This window comes from Littorina saxatilis, linkage group LG4, assembly GCF_037325665.1.
Source record: "Littorina saxatilis isolate snail1 linkage group LG4, US_GU_Lsax_2.0, whole genome shotgun sequence".
Lineage (NCBI taxonomy): Eukaryota > Metazoa > Mollusca > Gastropoda > Littorinimorpha > Littorinidae > Littorina > Littorina saxatilis.
The window spans coordinates 36,414,874-36,424,734 of record NC_090248.1 but is presented as its reverse complement, the minus strand read 5'-3'; the positions used below and the strand labels follow the sequence as shown (position 1 = coordinate 36,424,734).

The 9,861-nt window shown below is 41.6% G+C and overlaps 1 protein-coding gene across 1 annotated transcript in view; it reads right to left on the bottom strand.

The window, feature by feature from the left end:
* LOC138965577 (dermokine-like) overlaps window positions 1–9,584 on the bottom strand; it is an 11,647-nt gene extending 2,063 nt beyond the window's left edge. The window contains exon 1 of the mRNA XM_070337762.1: window positions 8,992–9,584. The gene's annotated coding sequence lies outside the window, so the exon portion shown is untranslated. The remainder of the gene's footprint in view (window positions 1–8,991) is intronic.
* Window positions 9,585–9,861: the final 277 nt, after the last annotated feature.

The following is a 9,861-nucleotide window of genomic DNA, read 5'->3' as shown; positions in this document are numbered from 1 at the left end:
TATTTATATCCTTATTTATCTTTCTTTCTTTCTTTCATTCATTCTTTCTTTCTTTCTTTCTTTCTCTCTCACTTTCTCTCGTTCCTTCTTTCTTTCACAACAACCATTCCACTCGATTACAGAGTGGCACTAACAACAGGCTGTGCACATTTTAAATACTGAACCTTCTTGAAATCACAGTGAGCCTCTTTAAAGCCACAATCCTTCCCAGGTAAGATTGTCCCTCTACTTGCACCCACACCAAAAATCAACATCTCGTGCAGAGTGGGAATGTGTATGAATGTTTATCCTACATACGTGAGAGAGACACCCGTGAGATAATAATCGTTCAAATCACACGTGTGTATATCATGTAAATGAGGTCATGTCAAGCAAGTCTGGCAGGGACCTGTTTTTCCACTGCTTATGATGCCGCAAGTCACCGAAACAAACGTCATTACCCTCCATGAATCTGTAGAACTAACACGTCACGCCACACTTTCGGAGTGACGTTTCTTTGCTTTCACGTAATAGATTGCACGAGGCTTTAGAAGAGATCAGGTTCCAAAACAAGCGTCTTCAATTTAGCTGCCTCGACTGCAAGACATTTTCAGTAAAATACACGTAAGTACAGTATGTAGGATAAACAGAATACTACATGGCTTGCTGTGTCGTACCAAATTTACACTCGTTGCTTTTTCAAATAGTGAACAGCTCGCTTTCGCTCGCAGTTCAATATTTAAAAAAACAACTCGTTTAAATCTGGTACGACACAGCAAGCCATGTAGTATTCTCTCTATGTCTTATAATCATTTCAGCCAGACTTTCGTTTTTTGGTATGTATCCAAGTGGAAGGATGGCATTACCCCGTGTAAAAGCCTGGCCACATCTGAAAAAATGGCCCGAATACACAGGTAGGACTTTATTTATTTATTTATTTATATGGGAGATTTATATAGCGCTTGACGTTCTCCAAGCGCTTTACATATTAATTTCTGCCGTGTGAGATGGAATTTTTTCCGTCGCGATATAACCTTGAACGGTTGAAAACGACGTTTAAACACCAAATAAAGAAATGGAATTTTTTACACAATATATCACGCATTCACATCGGCCAGTAAATCTCAAGCCATTACGGCGAGTATGTGACCCTCCACCACGAAATGAGTCGCATGTCACCTCGCGCGGTTCTGCGCTAGGCTTAATATAAGTCCGGGGAGTGTCTGGTAACAGTGTGAGGGTCACCTTAGTCCCAGGCTTAGAACTCAAACAGTTTTCGCTCTTTTCTAAAACGATTTTCACCACTGGATAGAGCATAAAAAACTCATTAGGAAAATGTGAAAATATGAAAATCATGCAAAGGTGACATGCGACTCACATATTGACTTTTCACGGCCTATTATTCCAAGTCACACGGGTATTTGGTGGACATTTTTTTTATCTATGCCTATACAAATTTGCCAGGAAAGACCGTTTTGTCAATCGTGGGATCTTTAACGTGCACACCCCAATGTAGTGTACACTTTAGCTATACCCTACATACCGATGAGAAAAAACGACAGCACAAAATACCACTGCACCGACGTTATTGCAGGCACGCACAGTATATCGTATCTAAGATTCCACATTCATTCCCAGAGCACAGCTGCATACAAGTAGAAGTAGCTTTGCTTGGGAATTTGCTGTAAACCGAACCTACTTTTGTCCCTGCAGAAATACCGACACGCGTCCTGGTTTTCTGATCAGAGTAAACTTTTTTTCTTCTTTTTTTTCTCCCACTGGTCTACCCTGGTTTATTTCAGTTGGTTTAAACAGGATTTGTTTCATTCTCATTCACATTTTACAAAGCCATGGAATCTACAATACAACAAAGGCCGCTGTTTTGACGGGACAGGCTGTGCCTAAAGCAGGTTCATTTCAACGATCCACAGCCCGTCTTCTATCTTTGCAGAGTGTGTGTTTTTATGAATTCATTGTGCACAATGACTAATTGTCAGATACGACTTTAAAAGGCCTTCAAATCGCTTCGTACCATAAAATTATGTAGATAATGTTACCGCGCTGGAGCACTGCCTTCACTTTGCAAAAGCAAATGTTTTAAAAGCTCAATTTAATGTCTTCAAATAGGCAAAGAAAGGGCACTCTTTGTGAAGGTTAAGATAGATAGATAGATAGATAATTTATTGCCAAGTGTACAATACATGAATGAACATAAAAAATACACGAGGAAAGCAGCTTGCTGTGTGATAAAAACAAAAATAAATAGCATTCATACATCACTGGCGCATAGCATCATACATACATGGGTAAGACAATTTGGTATCACAGTAACTAATACATACACTATACAGACATGGTGAGAACTATGAAACTCTAAGAGCTATCGGAACCACAATAAAAGTACGCAGAATAAGATAGGATCCCCCCCCCCCCCCCCCCCACTATCAACTACTGTAAGAACTGAACATGTTCCATACTGATAAAATGTACCTCTAAAACAGCACATAAAAATAAACTCTTCCAACACATCACAGTGGTTAAAGAACGACTAAAACTACTAAAACATACTAGATGTGTATTCCGGTAATATAACCAGCTGCTAAAACATAGTCTGGCTTCATCGCGTCACAGTGGTGTCACCATGCTAAAACCCACTCTATATATCACAGTATGTAATGTCAGCTACTAAAACCATACTCCTAGAGCATCCTAAAACGTGTCACAGTCTGTAGAGTTCATTTACCGGTTATTAAAAGCCAGGACAGCCTGGGGGTAGAAACTGTTTCTGAGTCTTGCCGTACGGCATCTGAGGGTTCTGAGCCTGCGCCCCGAGAGCAGAGGCTGGAAGAGATGACCAGCCGGGTGTGTGGGATCTTGCATGATGGACCTACATTTCCTCATCATGCGCAGGATGTGAAGGGAGTGTATAGAGGGGAGATCTCTGCCAATGATCCTGCTGGCAGCCCTAACGTCGACCTTCTCCAGTTTTTCTTTCTCAAACTGGCAGGAGCTGCTGTACCAAACCGTGATAGAAAAGGTAAGGAGACTCTCTACAGCAGCCCTGTAGAACTGGGACATGATGGAGGAGGACACTTTGAACTTCCTCAGCTGTCTCAGGAAGTTAGTTCCACTGAGTTACTTTCTTGTTTGATTTTCATCAATTACCATGATACTTGTGGGGCGTTATCGAGACAATTGTGCAGCGTGCGTCTAGATTTAGGGTACAATGAATTCCCCAGATTCGTCAAATTCGCCAGTAATTCCCTCAAAAAGGTCTGATCAATAGTATTCCTATAATTCAGCAAAATCATACCCAATATGTCTGACACAGACATGAGTCAAGCTGTAGTTGTTTTTGTCCTAGTTGTAAGATGCTTTCAGCCGATGTAAAAGCTTGGACAAATCTTTGTTGATTTACAACAACGTTTACACAGGGATGATGGCATCTTTAACACACAATCCTGTCACATGCACACCATAAATCCTGCAATTCTTCTGTATAGCGGCCAATATTTAAAAACATTTTATTGCCCAAGTTTTGGAATTCGTTTTGACAGATGCGGTTTTCACTCCATTCACTCTAGCCAATTACACCCATGCAACATACGCAGCTATAAAATAAAAATAAAATAAAAAATCAACATCAATTAACATACATTACACTAACATTGACGACAAAATCACAATACAACATCAAGCGTCAGTCACACACACACACACACACACACACACACACACACACACACACACACACACGTACGCATCATCCCCTCAAAGAAATCACAGTTGCTGGAATAAGTAAAAGTAAAAGATCCTCATCGTTCCAGTGACAACTTCAATAGTCTTCAGGTAAAAAAATTAACCTTCTTCTTCTTCTGTGTACATGGGCTGAAACTCCCACGAACACTCGTGGTGCACGAGTGGGGTTTTACGTGTATGACCGTTTTCACCCCGCCATTTAGGCTGCCATACGCCGCCTTCTAAACCAAGGTCTTTGGCTGTAAGCAAAAAACAGAGAACTTCCAATCACTCTGGCCTGATTTCTGCCTAACCGACTAACAGGCTAAAGCGTGTTATTTTAGCATTAAGGTTTTGTAAAGCGAGCGTAGCAAAACACTTCACAGTACTTTTGGCAGGAGTTGCGACGAAATTTTAAAGGAGCATTCCTCCTCTAGTAAGCAATAACGTTAACCGCCGCAGTTCTGATTTAAGGCTTTTTTACACTGACTAAGGCCGTGAAAGGTGGATGCAGCGCCTAAAGGCAGTCGATCTACTGGCCGATGTGAATGCGTGATATATTGTGTAAAAAATTCCATCTCACACGGCATTAATAGGTAACATGCGCCTTGAGTCGCCTTGTGTGGTGAGATACGTGCGCGATATAAATCCTCGTAAATAAATAAAATAAATAAATAAGAGGATCCTTTCACTTAGGCACATACCAAAAATTGAGATTAGGCTGAGTTTTCTGCAGAGTAGGATTTTGTTTTTGTTTTCTTGGTTTGTTTGTTTGTTTATTTGTTTGGATTTTTTGCTCATAAAGTAATTTAGCACGTTGACATAAGTGGTACATACGAAATAAATTCAACAGAATATTCCGGCTCTGCACACGCGAAGCAGCCAGGCTTTGAAGCAGGGTTTTGCCAAGAGTTGAAGTTGAAGGGTATACTCTTCTCCCATGAAAAAAGGCCAGCGCTCCCCAAACTGTGCGTCCCTGCGTCCTATACGCTCTACAAAGACGAAAACACCTCAGTACTAGAAGTTCTTCAAAGGGGTCCCTGGACGCACTATATTTGAAAAGAGCTTGTCATGGGACGCACTACTTTTGTGTTATCATGCGTACCGTCGGTACTGATTTGCAGACTGTAATCTAGTGTCCATATCTATATACAGAACTACAGAATGAATCAATAGATGAATACCCGCTTCGCCGGGTACGGCTTCGCCGGGAAGAAGTCGAACCGAATACCCGGCTTCGCCGGCGCACCGCACGAAGGAAGGGAGATAAACGCGCAAAACACTGGAGAAGATAAGGAAGAGTAATACCCGGCTTCGCCGGGACAGTGACCTTCTAAAAATAGTATAACGGGAATATGGATTGAGCGTTGTCGACAGTGACCTTCTAAAAATAGAAACGGGAATATGGATTGACGCCACACGAAGGAAGGGAGATAAACGCAAAACACTGGAGAAGATAAGGAAGAGTTAGTGGGAATGGATCTGGGAAGATGAACAGAAAAACCAAAATCGGTTCAGCGCTGCGCGCTGAGAGCACGTGTTGAAATATTTCATCGACCAGGTTGTGTCCGGGGTGTACCTGAATATGGCCACCAAATTTGAAACAGATCCATCGAGAACCTTGGCCGTGCATCGCGAACACACACACACACACACACACACACACACACACACACACACACACACACACACACACACACACACACACACACACACACACACACACAAGTCGTATATATATATAGATGGACAAGAATGTACACTTGGTTCGATTTCGAAGACGAGAAAATGTTCTGCAAGATCTTTACCGACGCAAATGTAAGGAGTAAATCTAACCGATATGACAAAAATACGCCCACGCTCTTATATAATAATAACGGGTATTTATATAGCGCCTTACCGAAGTTCAAAGCGCGTATGCTTGTGGATGTCTCAAAGAACGTCAAAAAGCCCTCCTGGTTTTGGGACCCTCTAAAGTTCCGCCTAAGGGGTCCTTGGACCCCATACAATTTAAAACTGGGGGTCCCGGGACCCTCTAGGTAGAGAGTCGGTGGCTGAACTCGTGTAAAAACCTTGACAGATCTGTGGTGGCGAACATGCTGACTTAACCTTCGCCCGACCGGGTTATCGACTACACACGGAAGACATCGTGGGGCCGTGCGGACCCATGCTTCTCAAGGAGGAAAAATATGAATACCCTAATTCCGTAGACCCATGCTTTCCAAAGAAGCAAAAACGTGCATCCCCTGTCGTAGACGCCGTGGTTAAATTTCCGCGAGAAGTAATTAAATTAAATTATTAATTTAATTATTACCGTGCGGACTAAAGCTTCTCAAAAAAGGAAAAACGTGAATACCCTTCTGTAGACGTCGTGGGGCCGTGTGGACCCACATTGTTATGTATTAATTTCGCTCCGCGCGACTTGCTTATTAACTCCAAAATTAAACAGATCGTAGAAAATGATGTTTATAGAGCCAATACCTGAAGGTTTGTGACTTCTCTCCCTAGTTTTTATGTAAGTTCCTTCAGTTTGAGAAACATGGGTCCGCACGGCCCCACGATGTCTTCCGTGTGTAGTCTAAATTTGAACTTTGTTTTTTTAATTACTTCTCGCTGATATTTTATGATCTTTTAGGACATGAGCTTTTTAGGTGTCTGAGGCATTCTTAAAAGCTCATTAAAAAATTCCAACTGGTTTTAGAGATATTTGCAATTAAACACCCTTCTGGGTCCACACGGACCCACGACGACCGGCGAAGGTTCAAGGAGAAGGACTGTAGCTTTAACCAGGGCTGGTAGACAGAGGAATTATGTTGTTCTTTGTTGTCATACAGAGGAATTAATCCACTGTCTGCCATCACACCGGTCTGAATAAATCGGTCCGTGGTCGCACTTTCTTGAGAAAACATTGGTGGCTTCGCCTTTGAATGTAAACTCTCTTGTGTGCATTTCATTTCTGTCTTTTCCCCCGATGTGTTTTGGTGAGTGACTATCAGAGAGAGAGAGAGAGAGAGAGAGAGAGAGAGAGAGAGAGAGAGAGAGAGAGAGAGAGAGAGAGAGAGACAGAGACAGAGACAGAGACAGAGACAGAGAGAGAGAGAGACACCGAGAGAGAGACACCGAGAGAGAGAGAGTCTGTCTTGATTGCGTAGAGCCTGCCTGTGTGTGTGTGTGTGTGTGTGTGTGTGTGTGTGTGCTTGTGTGCTTGTGTGCTTGCGTGCGTTGTTTGCGTACGTGCGTGCCCGTTTGGTATAAACAGAACCAAAATAAGCACACGGTTAAATGTGTATTATCTAAGGGGCCATTTCGCGAACGTTTTTTTTATTTTTTAGTGAATCCGTTCACGGGACATTCGGTGTGTTGGCGCTTGCAATTTAGATACCCCTATAACGATATTGACATCAATGGAACCCTAGGGACAAGCACGATGCAGTCCCATGCTAGCCGAAAGAAGAAAGCCAGAAAGGAGGCGAACATTCCCCTTTAGCATTAAGAATTGATTTCAAGTAAGAATTACTTATTAAAATATATACTTTCTTGAACCCTTTTTTTGAAAGAGAAAAAAATAATTAAATAAAAAATCAATTTTACGAGATTGATCTTTACAAGTCCAATTGACAAGCACTGTCTGTGATTTGGACACACAGATATAGTTCTTTATTGCGGAGAGTGCAGTGTGCCCTTCAAAAGAAAGACACAACCAATCACTTGTCACCACGTTCACGTACTGGAGAGGATCGAAAACAAAGACCTTGGCACGTACCTCTTTTCGCAGTCAGAGGCGACCGATTGTTTTCGCACGGTGCACTGGATTATCTGTGATGTGAGAAGCATGTTTTGAATAGAGTTCACAGGATAAGAACGTAACAGCAATCACTGGCCGTAATTCTATCAATTTCATCTGCACCTTAGGACAGTTTTTCCATCAATAGCCGTTTGTTTCGGCGAGAATTTGTTTTAAAAAAAATCAACTTTTTTTTTTTTAGCCAAAATCTGTGTTCCCATCAATAGCCGTTTGTTTCGGCGAGAATGTAATTCATTTTTTATTATTACAACTTTAACCCAAAAAATTGTCTAGCTGAAGTCGGTCTTTCACAAGACTGAAAAGTAGGCTAAACCCACGTTATGTGGACAGTTTCACATCTGTTCGGACTTCTTAGCTTTTTTGCACTAAAACTGATTTACAGTTTAAAGCTGCTATTCACTCGGCTTCAAGAAATAAATTATTCAGAGTACAACATTTGTGTTCAAGCCAAACAGAAATCTAAACGATCGATCTTTAAGTTAAAGGGAAACTTGCAAACGGATTCTGCGGAGAGAAAAAAATGTCCTCTGATGTTTAAAGTATACAATATTTAATGTATTTATTTAGAGAATTTTTAAAATGCTGTTATTATGTACCTGGCGAGGCTATTCAAATAAATGTGTCTGCGAGTTAATTTGTCTAGCAGAAGTGTGGTGTGTTCATTACACGTTGAAAATGCATTATTAATTATCGTGTTAATTGGATACATAATTATTATTATCAGGTTGATTGGAAACATCAAAGTCATATTCTATTGGTATTGGTATTATATCGTCCCAATATGCAAATCTTCTGATGCTCATACTTTGACTGTCTCGTAATATTGTTGTGCGTACACATAAAAAGAATGAAAAGCATGTTTTAACAAAAACAAAACACACACAAAACACATATCATGTGTTGATTTGAGTATGCACCAGAACAAGAGGCAGGATCTAGGAGGGCAATTACCGACATAAATTATAAAAGACACTACCTGACCTCTTTACCATTTAGATTGATTGTTTTATCCATTAAATTGGACACCCTCCCCCCCCCTCCCCCCTTTATTTTAAGAACACCCAATTTAAGACTTCCCCCGTTTTAAGACACTAATTTTTCAGATTTTCTGTTTATAACCTCAGTAAATTTACTCCCCTTTTAAGACTCCCTGTTTTTCTTTAGATCTTAACATGGGAGTTCCACTGTACTTATTGTCAACGCAGAAAACGTGGGAAGAAGGTTAAAGTCTCTCAACACAGAATGCGTCAATATAATTCATTCCTCGTTAACTGTTAAATGCAAATCAAGCAATTTAAAGTCTTTCTTTCTTTATTTGGTGTTTAACGTCGTTTTCAACAGTTCAAGGTTATATCGCGACGGGAGCTATTCAAAAGTGCATACCTCACTGTCTGACCAATCAAACATACTTGGTTACTAACAGAGTCAGGACAGCTAGAAATGAGAACGACGAACAATTTTATATTTACCTTGATTTTAATCCTGCAACATCAGTATACATCAGTAGCCGTTGATGCGAAGCAGAATCTACCAGCCACGAATCATAAATTTGTCCAGCCTCAAGTCTGCAAAACACACTAAAGCATTAATTGCTCACAGCTACTGCCATGCGCGGCTCCGAACGATTAACGGTATCTCGTCTCTGTCACAGTACCTACACCACCACTATCAGCGCGCAGCTACAAAGTTTGACGATACCACCCATGCTACAAAATTTGACCAACGCCTGAAGGGTTTAAACGCTATCTGCACAGGCATAGCCACGAGACTCAGAGCTAATCCTCACACACAACCGAGAATAATCCGTACACCGTTTGCCAAAACCCAGGCACCGTGCGGCTAAACGCTGGGCGACTGAGAAGAGCTATCCAAACAGAGAGACACTCGAAACTCTGGCTTTTAAATCGCCCTTACTTCTCTGATCTCTTTTTCTAGCTCCGGGTGGAATAGTCACGTCTGCTGGGGTAGTAGTGGTGGACTAGACGGGTAGGTGTGGGTTTACACCTGTATGGGAACTGAGTCTGCGATGATCGGGGCCCCCCTGCTGTGACGACTATAGACTGTGTGCTTTGTGAATCGATCTATTCCCACGTGATCGAAGCGGTGTGGGCTATGTCAGTTTTATCGGCTGCGTGTCTCCACCACAGTCAAGTCCTCCTTTTGCCCTTGTGCGCCTGAGGTGGGGAAATAATTCCTTAGATAAGCAGTTAAATCCCAAGTAGGCTAAAGCAGGTAAAAACAAGTCGCGTAAGGCGAAAATACAACATTTAGTCAAGCTCAGTCGAACTCACAGAATGAAACTGAACGCAAAGTATTTTTTCCGCAAGACCGTACACTCG